We start from the raw sequence: 16985 nt of genomic DNA on the forward strand, positions 1-16985 counted from the left end.
GCCTGCGGCCCCTCCCAGGGTAGAGCGTCAGGTGACGTCTCCCTGACGTCACCCCGCCCTCGTCCCCCTCCGGCGCTAACTGCCGGCCCCGGCTCGTCACCCGGCCGGGGTGCCGGTTCCCCCGTTCCTGCCCCGTGCGCGGCCGTCTGTGCCGCGGCGGCTTCCCTCACCCCCGCCCGCCCCGGCTCGTTCCCCGGCCGGGGCGCCGGCTTCCCTGTGCTGAAGCCGCAGGCGGCGGGCTGTGCCGTCCCGGGGGTTAAGTCCTCCCCCCCTCTCTGCGGCGTGCCCGCGACTCTCGGGAGGGGCGGGGCTACCCCGCCACAGAGCTATATTATTATAACTAAACATCAGCATGCAGTTCAAGCCACCCTCACATCTGTTTCCTGATAGTTTACAATATGTTTGGTCACTTTTCCATTTTGACCCTTTATCAACAACCTTTACATTTGTTGCATAACACTTTACTATGTGAGTAGCGCAACTGAGCTAAGTGAGGCACTTGCTTATTAAGGAACTGCCCAGCTTGAATAAGATTGAACAGGAACTGAAATTTACCAACAACATTATATATTTATCTCCTAAAAGAATGAGTGTGTGCTGGTAGAAATAGGCAGTCAAGGTTCATAAATTTTATGTAAAGCCACTTTAGAAGTTATAAAAGGAGATAACCAACGTGGTTCTTGTCTGAGGCCCAGGGCACTTAATGTGAATAATGGTAATGAACTCTAGCCAAGAAGAAATTATTACTATTTTCAGCTAAGATTATTTTCATCACTACAAAGGACTTGCCAAATTATGATTTTTGCAGAAAATAGAGATTTCATCCATTTCAACACTTTTTGAAAACTCTTCTCTTCTATAAACCGAAGTCAATGGGGCTTGTTACGTGAGTAAATGAGTGACAGTGTTAGTAAGCAGTTCATAATCTGGCCATCAAGAAAAGCAATGTTTGTGAATAAGGCTCTAACTTTTACTTTGTTCTGTGTGTTTTAGTTTTATCTGCAAGATAAGCATATTTAGTTTTACTCTTGTTTTATTTGTAATTATTTTATATTTAAGCATATATTCTGATACCTTTTCTTCCTTGAAATAATCACCCACTACATGATTGGTGCTATTGAAATAAACAGGAGTACTTGTGGAGTTAGATGTTCCCCTGCATTAATACGAGTATCAAAATCAGTGATTATTAACTAGCTAAATTCTGGGGACCAGAATATGTTATTCATATGTTATTCTGATCAGTGTTTTCTCAGCAGGTACATTTCTCTAATTTATTTTAATTAAACTGCTCAACATGAATGAGTGGGTCAGAAACTAGCCCTCACAGATTCACAGCAGAAGTAGGTCTTCAGGAGGGATTCTCTATAGTACTTTATTATACATTCTACATTCTTATGCTGTAAAGCATTTCTAAGTATGATGCCTCTCCAACCGGAAAGTCTTAGGAGGCAGTTTTCTGTCTGCTGAATAAAAATTCCATTTTTAATGTTACTTGTAATGCTATTGTCATCACCTCTGTCAAGTACAATATAGAACCTTGGCCATGCAACTTGCTTACATTGTCAAATGTAAGTACAAATGCATTGATCCAATCAAAGATGATTTTCTTGCCACCCAGCTGATGTACAGTGTTTGTCTGCATTTATTAAAATTTACCACAGGTTGAACCTCTCTAGTACATCATCCAAGGGATCTGACCAGTACTGAACCAAAGAATTTACCGGCCCATAGGAGATTAATATTATCTAGCAGCATTACAACATTTCCACTACTTACTGGGCTCTCAGAAGACATTTAGGGGTAAATTGGAGCTAAATAACAGCACACTGAGAACCAGGACTGGAGTCTGTAAACAAACTTTATGTATGGGGACCATGGAAAAGTTGGCCACACCCATGATAAGCGGACATTCATTTGACTAAAATCATGCCACATCATGGATGTTGCTGGACCAGACAGTGATGGATTGGAGAGATTCAACCTGGATAAATGAAGTTCATAAATGTTCACATACTTGAGAAAACACTGATGAACCAAAATAGGTCCTACTCCAAGTACATAGGTACACATAAATATTATTTACCAACACTATAGGGACATTACTGGTCTAAAATTGCACTCCTTTCTTAGAATTCCTGCTGTCTGGAGTGGGAAACCTTCCAAGAAAGAGGTTCAGAATTATGTCCTATTACTGCTTGAGAAAACAAAATAATGACAACAAATGCAATCAGTTCTTATTTTATGTAACTCATTAATGCAATATGCAGTGTGTTCATTTCCTTCCTCCCTCTCCCCGCCCCTCAAATGTTTAACACTTTTCTTCACCTGTACAGAAAAAGAATTATTTCTCTCAGCCTTATTAGAGACTATGGTGCATAATTTACTCATTAAAAATATCTGTGGAAAAAAAGATTATCAACGTTGGTCTTTTTTAAAAGTCTCAGAGGGTAGCCATGTTAGTCTGTAACTTAAATAAATTTAAAATACAAGTGGTCCTGTAGCACCTTAGAAACTAACAAAAATGTATATAACACCATGAGCTTTTGTGAGCACAACCCACTTCTTTCAATTTCTGTACCTCTTTGTTCCTCTTGCTCCACTCATCTTGTATCAATATGAATAAAACCCAGAAAGCACCATCTTACCTAGCACTGTTTTTATAGTTACATCAAACTCTTCACCTTAAATCAAATGATCATCAGAGAACTTAGAAAGGACATTTATAGGCAATCAATGATGGAGCAACTCAAAATGTTACAATGGGTTAGTTTTCCTTTTTCTTTTATTGACACAACTCCTTATGGAACTTGCAACAATGTTTATTATGAACATATATAATTTTGAGTGGTATAATCAACTTAATGAACACTTTTTTTCTTTCTCAGCTGCTATAGCAGAAAACACATATTGAAAATACTTCATTTAATAACCGTGTATTTACTTAACTTGTATTCAAAATAGAAGTGAAAAATTTTGCAAATACCCATGCAAATAATTATTTTCTCATGAAGGCTTATACCTTAAGTGTTCTCATAGCCATCTTGAACCTCTAATTTCCCTTTTCCTTTTTGTGTATGTATATGTGGGTTTTTTTAAAATTAGCTTTCCAGTTAAGAACAAGAAAATAACATGTGACCAATCACAACTTGAATAATAACAGCAGTAAAAATGTTAGTCACATCGTGAATTGAAAAGACACAAAGAATTCCAGAACATATGCTTGTTGAAATACATTCTCATGAAATGTTTATTAAACAGTTTAAAATAAAATAACAAATTTGTAAATACCAGTCTATTTGCAGATAGTTTTGAACAGGAAAAAAAAGATTGTTTTTCTCTAGTTGGCTACATGTTGTTTACCAAGTCTTCTATTGATTAGCACAAAATGCATAAGATCTTTTGCTTATTACTTGGAATTTCTTCAATTATTTCATTTGGAATTCTGTGAGTATTTAATTGTACACCCATATACACGTACCACACTTTTGCAAATATACTTTGGGTCATGCTATCTGCAGGCATTCTGAATTTGTATCTTATCATACATCACCGAGTGGTGGTACATCTACAAATGTACAGTATATATATTTCTCCTTGCAAATACAACTGAAAAATTTCTGTTGAGAAATATAATTTTAATTTTAGACTGTCAACACTCTTCCTCCACAAACTACTCAAACTCTTTAGTGTCAGGTTTACTCTATATCAGTGGTTCTCAGACTGTGGGTCAGGACCCCAAAGTGGAGTGCAATCCCATTTTAATGGGGTCAACAGGGCTGGCTTATATATGCTTCCTGTGGTTCTCCTTGGCTGAAAAAGGTAAACTGGAGCCAATGGGAGTCACAAGACTCCTTGGCTAGGGACTCTTTAGGTAAACAAAGTGAGGCAGGCCTACTAGCTTCTTTCCCATAGTGGGCCCATGGGCCAATTTACGAAACACTTCTTTAGACTAATAATATTGCATTTGTAATCTTGACTTATGTTACTATTCAAATTGCTATTTAATTCCTATTCCATATATTTTAATAAAGTTTTAAACTATATTCTCATATCCCATGGATCCGATGTGTACTCTGCGCAGCCTGATTCTGAATGGAGGTATGAACCTCTTGGGTATTTTAGACATAGTTTGCAGATCCCCTGGGTTACATGGACCACGGTTGAAAACTTCTGGTACAAATCACTTGTTGGGCTATTTCTTTCCCTACTGCTTTACTGGTTCAGTATTTTGAGTCAACATTTCAACTCTTTCTCCACTTAACTTTTTACTAGGGTGTACAAATAATACATTTTAGCTATTTGAGTATGATTTTATTAATATGACTTGTAAGTGTATGTGATAGAGTGAAAAAATTGTGTTTAAGCCATTGCTTATGGAAATATATAGCAGACCTGAATAGGGTAAATGTTTTGAGCACAAAAAGATCCTTCCACAGTTCTCAAAAACATTTTCATCTGTCTTGGAAATTTTCCCTTTAAGTTATGCTGTTTCCTAGCATCACCTGGAAAATTCCCACCCCCATGAAACTTTGTATTATTTTTATGTTATACTGCTTGGCTTTTATATATTAAAATTGTATTTTTTTCTCTTTTGGTATCTCTTTCTTTCTGACACACCAACCACCAATAACCATTTTCTCCTATTATACCTCCATTTTTTGTTATGGCCACATCTGCTTTTAGCTTGCTATCCCCTGCTAAATTTTCAAAAGTAGGTCTAGACTAGATACTTGCTGATTGTATGATATTTAATTCAAATACCATTTGTCCTCCTAAATATAACTATAGTCTTAGCTACCCTAATAATTCCAAAGGTACTGGAGATATTCTTGGTTACTTAATTTATCTGGGATTTTACTAGTGTGTAGCATCTGGCATGTTATTTAGAATATAATTGGAGCGGTTTTGATTTTGGACATTTTCCCAATTCTAACACTCTTGCAGTGATTGGGCAAAGCTTTGTTTTTTAATCAGCAAAAGGTCAACCCAAACATTTCCTCATTTGGTTGTTAATATTTTGAGCATTGGCAGCAAAATTTCTTTGCTTATTTTTTTTCTAAGTATATCAGCCCCTTACGATCTATTGTCTTCATTTTTTTAAATCCAACCAGTCACACTGACGAACATTGGGCCCTACTTAATTATATCCACTTACTAACAGACATAATTAGAGCCCTACCAAATTCATAGAAAAATCTTTCACCATGAAATCTGGTCTTCTGTGTCCTTTCACCCTATACCATGGCATACAGATTGCAGGTGGAAAACCAGCATTTCTCAAATTGGTGGTCTTGACCCAAAAGGGAGTTGCAGGAAGACCACTAAATTATTTTGGAAGGGCCAGAGTATTGCTACCCTTACTTCTGTGCTGTCATCAGAGTTGGGCAGCTGTTGGCCTGGCATCCAACTCTGAAGGCAGTGCCCCATCAGGAGCAATGCACAACTAAGGGTGGTAATACCATAGCATGTCATGATTACTTCTGCTCTGCTGCTTTCAGAGTGGGGCAGCTGTAGAGCGGTGGCTGCTGATTGAGAGCCAAGATCTTCAGGCAGAAGTGAGGGTGGCAATACCTTAATTTTGAGCTGCTTGCTGGTGAAAACTTTGTCTTCCGAGCTGGATTCTTGTCCAGTAACCACTGCTCTCTAGCTACCCAGCTCTGAAGACAGTGCTGCTGCAAGCAGCAGTGCAGAAGTAAGAACAGCAGTATCACAACCCTGTATAATTTCCCTGTGATCCCCATACCTTCTTTTGGGGCCAGGAGCCCTACTATAACATGATGAAATTTCAGATTTAAATAGCTGATATCAGGAAACTGACTTTTAAAATCCCATGACTGTGAAATAGACCAAAATGTACCAGGAATTTGGTAGGACCCTAGGTATAATTTTCATGTAGATCCAGAAGCTGATAAGGCTGAAGTCGTTGGACTCCAGCCTTCCTCCAGTGATACTTCAGAACTGTAAGCAATATGATCCATGAATTGAAGCCTGACAGACAAAAAGCCATATTCAGATGGAGTCTCTCAGAAATTAATATGTTCATTTTCCCCTGTTATCGCTATTATTACTCACCGCAGCTGACACAGAGTTATTGTCCTATGTCAAATATATCATTTTAAAAAGAATTGGAAAAGGTGATTAAAACACAGTTTCAGGCCCATCTGACACATGTACAACAAATTTTATTCTAGCTGCCCACTGGGGACTGCCTACAGGTCAGGATTTCTAATAACTTGTTTATTTCCCGCTGCTAGTTCATTCTCTGGTAATTTTAGAAGTGTAGCTAGTGCTCTAGGCTCACCTACTGAAAGAAAACCAGATTACATTTGATTTTAAAGGTAGGAGTCTGTCACTGAGGGGAATAGTGGGAATCTGGGTTTTTTCTAACAAATGGGTATTTAATGACACCTTTAGGATAACTTGAGCTTTGAATCTGTACTCAGATGCTACAGTTTTATAAGCAGGGTGTGAGTGCCCAGGGAAGGGGGAGAGAATGTTTTTTTTTGTATCAAAATCTTGGAACTCCATTTCCAATTGTTCCCCTCTCTAGTAATGGATAGTTTTGAAACAAAGCAATGGGTTCTGTACAATAATAGGGTGGAAAAGCTGGGGGTGGCTCCGAGAGTTGTCAGAAATTCTGGCATTGTTCAATAACAGAAAGAAGGGCAGCTGTTGGCATATCAGCACCATGTACAAATCATTACCCACCTTTTATATATAAAATCTGCTACAATATTTGTGTGTGTGTGAATATGTAAAAATGCAACAACCAAAAAAGAAGATTCTTCCCTGGCTAATTTTCTATATGTTCCTGTTGCAATAAAGTGGAAGGAAGTATTTCCCAGGAAATGTTCTAGACAAAGTCCACGGTGAGATACATCGTATTAAGGGAGTCTGTATGCAGACTTTTATAGTACTGCTCAGAAGCATAAAACAATCTGTGCTTTGTCTTTGCCAAAACTGTCTCTGCTTTGTTCTGACCTAGATTTCAACTTCAATCTTTGTAGATAATTTCTTTCATATAGATTTTGTCCTTGTTGTGCTGTGATAGTTTGCACATTATGTATGAATGATTTTAATAGTTCAGGATTCATGCTGCTATACTTTTGTATTATTTTTTTTCCAAGTTCAAGATCTCTGCTATTTACACTTGTTTCTGTGCTCTTTTCATTTTAATATGTTTTTGCAACTTTGTTTGGCTATTCACATCCTTTCTCCCTTATTATACAAGGAAACAATCTTTTTTTTAAAAAAGCACCTGGACTAGAATCTGGCAGAGGCCTTTCTCTAATACATTCATTTGTTAGTTCAGTGACAGGATGCACTTGGTGTTTTGGTCTAGTTTATGACGATAAAATGCTAAAAAGTGCTTTAAGAAATTTGTGCATACAGTAAATAGTTGTAAAATATCACATGGTCAATTTTTGACAGTATAAAATGTGTGGACCTAAGGTTTAGATGATCTAATACAAATGAACGGAATCTCACTTTCTTAGAACTTCAGGAATTTGCTGCTGCTGTATTAGAATCATAAAATGCTTGAACTGGAAGGGACCCCAAGAGAAGGGATGTTAAATGTAGGTTAACAAATCAAATAGTCAATGGGATGTCCATCAACCATTCAATTAGCCTATAAGGGTGCCTGTGGCTTTAAATTATTGCAAGATCCCTGCCAAGGCTCTTGTTATAGTTGTAAGGCAGAAGCCCCACAGAGAGCATGAGGCCAGTGGAGGATTCCCCTGCTGGCCTCGTGCTCCTTGCAGCACCTGCACCTTTGAAATGTACAGGAGCCCCAATTGGGCTCTTGTACATTTCAAAAGCAGAAGCCGTACAGGGAGCGCAAGGCCAGCAGGGGAGACTCCCACTGGCCTCATGCTCTCTGTGGGGCTTCTGCCTTAGAACTGTAGCAACTCCTTGCGGGGCTTCTGCTTTTGACATTTACAAGAGCCTCTCTGGGACTCTTGTACATTTCAAAAGCAGAATTGCAGCAGAAGCAGTGCAAGTAGAGACTGCTTCAATCCCTGTTCACACCATTTCACGCTGTGCCTCTACCTCCCCTACTCCCCATGGAGACGGTGCTGGGGGAATTGGCTTTTAAGCTGGTTCCCGCCAGCACTGGCTTCTGTTTCCCCCTTGCTGCCTCTGTCTCATAGAGGCAGGAAGAAAAGGGAAGCAACTAGTCACATCACTAGTCCGCTATCCAGTAAGCTTATGCTTTATTTAATAATTGACTAGTTGCTACATCCCTACTCAAGAGGTCATCAAGTCCAGTACCCTGTCCTCATGATTTGGATATTACCGAGCAGTAATCAGTACCTGGATATTTCCTAGGCAAGCATATATTTTCATTATGAAGTCACCACCCATTGGCACCCTTCTTACTAATGCCCCAAATTGTATATAGTATTTGACGCTACACATTGGCAATAGACTATATCAAAATTGATGGGACAAACCTGGATCCAAACCAGGCAGCCCATTTTAGGATCCTCTAGTTGAGAAATATACAGGCCACTGTTAATTCAGATTGCTTTGCTTTCTTTTCAGATCAGGTCCTTGGTTCCATATTTGGCCTCACATTCACCTGCTTCCTTCCATAGATTCCTTCCTCCCAAGTCCTGACAGATGCTAAGCACCTTTCTTAAAAAAAAAAGTCTCCTCCATCATTCCATATCCCTGCTATTCCTTCAGCCCCACTCTCACCCCCTTTTTCCTTCCACTGGGATAGTCCAAACTGCACTGAGTTTTACCATTTTTTTTCCTCTTTCCTGCTGACTCTTCTTTCCTTTCCCATACTTCTCTCACAAGATTATTGCCCCCAGGATACTCCCTGGACTCCCATTGACCACTGCTTCCCTGCATGATGCCATCTGGATTTCAAATGACCTCATGTTCTTGAATTGTTTAGATTTGTAATGAGCGTGAGGTTATCATGTGATTTTTCTAATAGTTTTGTGATCATTTTAAATGTACACATAGTTCCAGAAGGCAAGGCAATAATTATTTAAATGAGCAAAGGTTACTTTACCTTGTTAAAATCACAAGAAAAAGGAAGAAATGCAAAGTGTAAAATGTTCCACATTCCTATAAGCTGAGAATTGAAAACACACATCCCTTGGCAAAATATGGGGAATGATAACAAATCATATATGTTTGAGTCACATAATGAAAATAATGTACCCTTTCAATACAAACCAATTAAATGTAGTCAAGTATTTCACATCTATTCCACAGGGTCTAGTCCTGATAAGGTCAGTTGTAAGAAAAAAAATCATCATTACCAGTCTGTTTGATTTGTAACGTGAAATGAGTTGATAGTATCAGCTCCTCTCCTAGTGGATAAATGGTTAATCCATGAAATTTGTAATCGCTGTAGCCATTCGTTTTAGTCATCTTAACACAGAGCCCCAGGCTGAAAGGTCATAGACTCTTATCAGCAGATGTGATTTGCTGAGGCACATTGTCAAGAAAAATCCCATTGCTGCTACCCACTCTTTGCTTGTTCTCTGGATAAAGAAAGGGCTTAAACTGCAGCTATAATCTACAAATGATTGTATTAAAATGGCATTGTCGTATGCTATGTCTATTGTATCTCTCCGGATTAACCCTTATGGACCGCTTACTCAGTGTGAGAAGTTCTTTTGACTTTATCGTCCATGACCTAAGTGAGTGATTAATGATCCTTTATAAAATTTGTTCAAGTAAACAAAAACAGGAACTGGTTTCTCTTTGTTCCCCAGCTGTATACCTGTAGAGAAGATTTTCAGTATATATCAGTAAGATAGTTTGCCTTTTTACCCAAAGCATGGTATTTCATGCATTTACCTGAAATCCTGTCTCACTCTGTTTTGGTAGGCTTCATTTTTAATTGCCATTTTCCACTATCATGGACTTTCAAGGCTGTTTCCCACTCTGGAACTCTGAAGGCTGGTGTATGCAGGACACCTTAAAAATATCTTGCTACTAAAGACTTGTATTAAAACTCCTCAGGGTTACAGATTTCCTGGCCTTTGATTGGCATCAGTGCCACCACCTAAAAGCAAAACCCCATGGAGAACCTAGGAAGGCACACTTGGGAATTCTTTCCTGTGAGGTACCATCAAGGTTTTTTAATACCCCCCCACCCCACCCCGGAGAGAGCTTGAAAAGCATAATTTCTCTTAGTAGTTTGCTTAGCAATCTTAGGCATGTTCACACAGAATCTTCTGACTTCAATGCAAGGAAATCAGACCATGGCCTAAAAGGGTGATTTTTATTAACCAGAAAACCCACATTTGGTGAAACATTATTTGGTTGTAGCTGAAAACCCCCCTAAAAATACGGAATTACTTCCCTAGGATTCAGCACAGAGAAGTTCAATAAACCTAATAATAAAGATAATAATGATCATGTCTGACTAAACACTCTCTTCAGAGGGGTAGCCGAGTCTGTAATTGGGAAAACTTACAAAATAACTAATAGTCTAGCATCACCTTAAAGAGTTACAAAACATGTAGATGGTATCATGAGCTTTTATGGGCACAACCCACTTCTTCACATGAATGGAACATTAAAAGTCCCGAGCCAAGAGTAAATGAGGAAAAGGGGGTGGAGGAGTTAGAGGGGGAAAAGGTGAATCAGAGTGTTCAAGTTACAAGAAGCTGATAAGAACAGTTTGCACGTTCTTTAAAAATCCATTGGTTGGTTGGTTAAGTTGGTTGTTTGGTTGGTTAAGTCCTTACCTTCTACATTCTAATGACTGCAGTGGTGCAATAGCATGTGTGCTATCATGAGAGAAATTAGAGAAATGATGGCACATCCACCTGCTGTCGCTCCTCCTGCCTACTATCTTCCTCCCCCCCCCCCCCCACCCTGCTATGCCCGTTCTCCCTCCACCTGCCTCCCTGCAATGCCTCTCTGCTCCTTCCCAAATTTTTTGGAAGCTCTCTTCCAAAAAAAGCTTCTTCTGAAAGAAGCCTACAGTCTAGATGTAGCTTTGGTGTTTCTACTTATAAACTAAAACATACTTCTATGCAGATGGAACAAGTGTTTTTAAAGGGACCAGAAGGGAAGCTGGAATGTACTGCTTTCATCATGAACCATGACTTTTATGTCTGATTATTTCTTCATCAGCATCAAGTGTTATGAATATATCATCTGGATTTTCCCAATAGAGGGCAGAAATATTCATTACATGTTTTCTGCATTACCATTGATAAATATACCATTTTCATCTAGTAATGGAGTAATACTATTGCTAGGATTCCATTTATTCTTGATATATTTTTTAAAAATTCCTTATTCTTCTTGACAGATATTTCTCCTCGTCCTTTTGTTTCCTTTATCAATTTTCTATAGTTTCTAGCTTCTAATTTATATATATGTATCTATTTATGTATTTCCCTTCCCACTCCCTTTGTTAACATCAGAACATTTGTATCTGCTTTCACTTTCTCTCTAAACCGGGTCAGTGTTTAACCTTTATACCATTCTTTTTTGATTGTGGATTTTGGGCATCTAGTAAAATGTTCTTAAATAATTTCCAATTATCATTAAAATGTAGCACTTATTCTTAGCTTTGTGAAATTAGCCTATATAAACTAGTCTGAACTTTCTTGTGTTGATATCTAGCACATATAATAATGTCATTGTCACTTGCGCCTACCAACCAACTAAATTTTAGTTCCAAAATCAGTTTCTATTCTGTCAGGAGGTCTCATGTAGAATTACCCCAGGTAGCTGTGTCACTTCATTTAAGGAATTGTCATTTTTAATTTTTAGAAATTCTGAAGATATTTTTTCTTGCGTTTTCATTTAGAACAGTGTTTCTCAAAGTGGTCCGTGGACCCACTCTGAGAAAGTAGCTAATTGGCTACTTCTGTTTGTTTACGGACTTGCTCCACAGCCTGTTCACTGTTTGCAGCCAAGGGGGGCCACAGGAAGTGATGCTGGCTGGGCCGCTGCTTCGTGCAGCTTCCCGCAGCTTCCCATGGCTGTAAACGGTGAACCAGAGCCAATGGGAGCTGCAAGGCTCCATGGCTGCGGAGGTGGTAAATAAACAGGAGTGGCCAGTTAGCAGATTTCTCAGTGTGGATCCATGGTCCACTTTGAGAAACACTGTGTTAGAACATTGATCTCTAAACATTAACATCATTTTGGTGCTGAACTATTAATGACTCAGTCAGGTAATGACATTTTTTTTACATAGAGTATTCCTCCCCAAACCCTTTCTTTTTTGCCCACTTGATCCTTACTGAGTAGATTATAACAACTAATTTTAACATTCTAATCATATAGATGATCACAAAAGGTTTTAGTATTATGAACTACTCAAACATATATTCATAAATCATCCATTTCAAATCCTCCTATTACCCAGGTTCCTAGCATAGGGGTAGATATTAAGTTACAGACTTTCTTTTCTACACATCTCTTGGTGTCTTGATCAATTTTGTTCTCAACATCTTAATTTTGTGCTAAATTGCTCCCCACCTTGTCCTTTCCTCTTTTATTGTTGATTTCATGCCTTCCTGACTAGTCTAGCCAGCCTCTCTCTGGGAAGATCCATTCTCCATCTGCTGAAATGGATGTCATCCAAACTGTACAAGCCCTCTTCTACGGAATGTGAGTGTTATATACTACTAATGTGGACCAATGTTCCACAAAACCTAAACCTTATACCACATACCTATTCTACACCTAGATAATAGTTCATTTCCAGAAACTTCTGTCTTCCTTCACTGCTGAGATGGGAATAATATCAGAGAAGATCTTTTGAACTTTTCCTCTCCTTCAACATCCTTTCTTTGATGTCATCTATTCTATAGTAAGTGTGGTATCAGTATATAATCATGACATTGGTGTGGTTTTACAAAAAGCACCTGTTGCAAGGCTAGTGATAAACACATGAGTTGGCAACAGTGTCAGTAGAATAACTGAGGAAAATATATTGTTTTTCAATATGGATGGGCCTCCTTTTTAAAAACAAAAACAGAGTTCTTCTAAATCCCAACATACTCTTATTTTTTCACTCTCATAACAAGTATCCAATTGTTTTGCCTTATTGGAGAATTATTTTAAGAATCTGGGAATGGGGACTAACCCAATTTTTCTTGACAAGTGATGCAAAGGCATTCATTGTTAAAAATGCTGTTAATAGTGCTGTTCTCTGTATATATGCCAGAAGCTGTAGATGGCAGGTCACATCTGATATGCAAAGCTCAGTTGCTTTACTAATGGAGAAAGAGAAGCATGTTAACATTCTCTCCCTTTCATCCAGTAAATTGTACCTGCAGCTTGATTGTTTTCTTGGGCCGTGTCCAGACTCAGGGTTTTTTCCGAAAAAACTTCACCTGCGTCTAGACTGCAGCCGCGTTCTTTCGAAATTAAATCAAAAGAACGCGGCTTTTCTTTCGACGGCAGTAAACCTCATTGCACAAGGAAGAACGCCTTTTTCGACAGAGATCCATCGAAAATAAGTGAGTGTGGACGCGGGGAGGCCATTTTTTCGAAAATAATGGCCTCCAGGAAGAAGCCCTGGTGGACAATCTGGGGCATGCCTTGCATGTCTCTGGTTCCTGTCTGCAGCCATTTCTTAAAGGGACAGGCACCCTCACAGCCACTTGTGGCAGCAAAGCAGCCAGAGCACATGGCTGGTTAAGTGCAGTATGTCCCAGCCCCAAGACCCTCCTGGCCCTTCTAGAGAGCCTTCTGGGGACCCAAGCAAGGGCTCCAAATGCCAGGCACCGTCATGGTCTGGGCCAGAGCTCAAGACCCTTCTCGAGCTCTGGGGAGAGGAGGAGGCCTTACAAGCCCTAAAAAGCAGGCGGTGAAATGCAGACATTTATGGCCACATGGCAGAGGCCCTGGCCCAGAAAGGACACTACCCCTGCACCCAGGACCAGGTGCGCTCCAAAGTTAAGGAGCTGCGCCAAGGATATATGAAGGCCAGGGAGGATAGCTCCCAATCTGGGGCAGCCCCCCACTCCTGTCCCTATTATACTGAGTTGGACCAGATCCTGGGTGGTGGGGAAGCACGCACACCACGGCGTCTCGTGCAGTCAGGCTTGGCGGACCCTGTGGTGGATGCGCCAGAGCAGGACCCAGAGCAGTCTGGAGACGGGGACATGGTGCCAGAGGAGGACAGTGAGGAGACAGCGACCCTCACCCTGGAGCCAGTCACACAGACCCCAGAGGCCTCCCAGGTGTCATCTGACGCTGGAGATGAAGCAGCAGGTGAGTGCAGTGAGGTTGTGTAACACCCGGGGAGGGGGGGTAGGTGGGTGCACAGTGGGTGATGCCCGAGGGAAACCTGTAATGCTCAGGCTGATGCCCAGGTCACACACGGTGTTACCTTCAGAATGTCTGATTCCCCTGTCTCAAGGCGAGGGCATGCCCTTTTGGACAGCTGTTGTACACATGACTGATTGTGATAGAATGTAGCCGTGTTACTCTGATCTGAGGAAGTGGGTCTGGCCCACGAAAGCTCATCCCCTAATAAACCATCCTGTTAGTATTTTAAGTGCTACATAGTCCAGTTTTTTATGACTGATTGTGTCTTCCTCTTTTCCTCCACAGCTGGACCAGCCGTGCCAGAGGGCCGCAGCACCCCAGCCCCACCTCCATCTCGGGGACATGGGAGCCGCAGACACAGGCGTGTGTATGCGGCCATCCTGAGGCAGCATGTGGAGGCCGTGCAGGAGCTCAACACCATCCTGCGAGAGAGGGCGGAGGCAGAGGATCTGTGGCATGATTGGCTGATGGAGGAGCTGGTCCAGCAGCGCACGTCCCTGAGTGCCACTCTCAGGGAGGTCTGCAGCTTGCCTGCTCCTGTGCCTGGTCCTGCTCCTCCAGCACCCCATGACCCTGCCCCACCAAACCCCCCTTCAACAGCAGCATCCCTTTCCCCCCTTGGACCTCCCTCTCCCCCAGCCCGCCCAGTTCCCCAGCCCCTCTCTCCCCCTGGCCCTCCTCTCCCACAAGCCTCCCAGTCCCAAGAGCACCTACCCGCTGTTATCCAGCCAACCGACAGGAGCACCACCCGATCCCATGGCTACGGTGGACCCCGAACACGAGGCCCAAGCAGGAGACTGAGATCAGGCAAGCACCGTGCAACCTGATCCCCTTCTCCCTTCCAGGTTTCAAGTCCCCTTCCCCACTCCAGGTTTCAAGTCCCCTTCCCCCTTCCAGGTTCCAAGCACCCCCATCACCCCAGTTAAATGACAAGGAATGTGTTAAACAAAATGTTTATTGTACATAGTTTGGCATGAAAGTATATTTTCTACATCAAAAATGAACAAAAGCTTTTTTTATGTTTGCAACAGTTATACTATTTTCCAGTGAGTGATATTTAAAAAAATAAAACAGAACTTATTCTTTTGAGACAAACCCTGGTGTTTATTATTTCTCCAAACAGGGTCAGGAGATGGGTTGTGGAGGGAAGCTTCTATTGGGCCAGGGCCCAGTCCCCAGGCAGAAGCCCCTCAGTAGAGTCAGTGGCCTCCAATTGAGAATTGCTCCCGTAGGGCCTTCCATATGCAAACAGCAGACTGGTGAGCCTGGCGGATAGCAGCTGTCCGGGGCTGGGCAAAGTGCCTCTCCTGACCAGCAGCACCTGTACCCCACCCTGGTAGGAAGGCCTCCCCTTTCCTCTCCACCACGCGGCCATCACCTCAGGGATGTTGCGCTCCCCCATGTCTAGCCGTGTGAGCAAGCACCGGAATCTCCCTTTTAAACGTCCGAATGCACATTCCACCTGGTTGCGAGCCCGGAATGGTGAGAATTAAACTGCTCCTTGCTCGCATCCAGGTGGCCGGTGTATGGCTTCATCAGCCACGGCATCAGGGGGTAGGCGGCATCAGCCACTATGCACATCCCCAACCGCAAAGTCGTGATGTGGGAAAAATGTTCCTGCCTGAAGCCTCCGGTAGAGGTACGAGTTCCTGAAGATGCGGGCATCATGTGCTCGCCCTGACCACCCAACACAAATGTCAGAAAACTGGCCATGATGGTCGACCAGGGCCTGGAGGACCATAGAAAAGTAGCCCTTTCTGTTAATGAATTGGGCTGCTCGATGGGGCGGTGCATGGATTGGAATGTGTGTCCCATTGAGCGCTCCTCCACAATTCGGGAAGCCAAGGGCAGCAAAGCCGGCCATGATGCTGTCCAGATCTGCTAGACAGACGAGCCTGTTAAGCAGCTCCGAATTGATGGCCCTCACCACCTGCAGAAAGAGACAGACAACAAAATGTTAGAAGGGGTGCCTTATCTCTTAGGAGGAGAACCCACCACCCCTCTCAAACACCCCAGGAATCCCCTCCTCAGAACTCCCCCCCCCAACAATTCAGGGTGAGTGGAGGAGCTCCCTCCCACTCCCACTCCACTTTGCCCTTCCTGACAGTCTCCCTTCCCTCCACCGCAAACTGTGACTGTCCCCAGACAATGACTTACCTCCATCAGGATGTATCCAACAGTAGACCTGCCCACTCCAAATTGGTTTCCCACAGAGCGGTAGCTGTCTGGGGTTGCCAGCTTCCAGAGGGCAATGGCAACCCTCTTTTCCACGGGGATAGCGGGCTGCAGGTGGGTGTCTTGCCATTGCAGAGCAGGGGCGAGCCAGGTACACAGCTCCTGGACAGTGGTCTTTCACATCCGGAAGTTGTGAAGCCACTCTAGGTCATCCCAGAGCTGCATAACGAGCCGGTCCCACCAGTCAGAGCTGGTGTCAAGCCTCCAAAAACACCTGTCCACAAAGAAGTTTGGAGGCAAGGGCAGTGGGGCTGCATGACGGACGATCCCTTCGTACTTCTGGTCTGGGTCCAGATGGGGAAGTAGCCTCATGACTGTGTCATGCAGATGCAGCAACACTTGCAATATGATGGCGTGGGGACATCGCCTGCCCAGGAGCAGCTCTGCCTCCATGCCGAAAAAATGGGTCTAAAACAGAAAAACCTCCAAACAAAAAACCTGCTGGGGTGTCCCAGGAAGCTGAGCACTCCAAACCA

General features: G+C 42.3%; 1 protein-coding gene and 1 long non-coding RNA gene across 4 annotated transcripts in view; one reads left to right on the forward strand and one right to left on the reverse strand.

Annotated features, from left to right (window-relative positions):
- Positions 1-16985, forward strand: part of CCDC102B (coiled-coil domain containing 102B) — a 333694-nt gene that overhangs the window by 258819 nt on the left and 57890 nt on the right. The gene's annotated exons all lie outside the window — the stretch shown is intronic.
- LOC142827133 (uncharacterized) overlaps positions 1-16985 on the reverse strand; it is a 66931-nt gene that overhangs the window by 25774 nt on the left and 24172 nt on the right. The gene's annotated exons all lie outside the window — the stretch shown is intronic.

Source organism: Pelodiscus sinensis, chromosome 2 (assembly GCF_049634645.1).
Source record: "Pelodiscus sinensis isolate JC-2024 chromosome 2, ASM4963464v1, whole genome shotgun sequence".
NCBI lineage: Eukaryota > Metazoa > Chordata > Testudines > Trionychidae > Pelodiscus > Pelodiscus sinensis.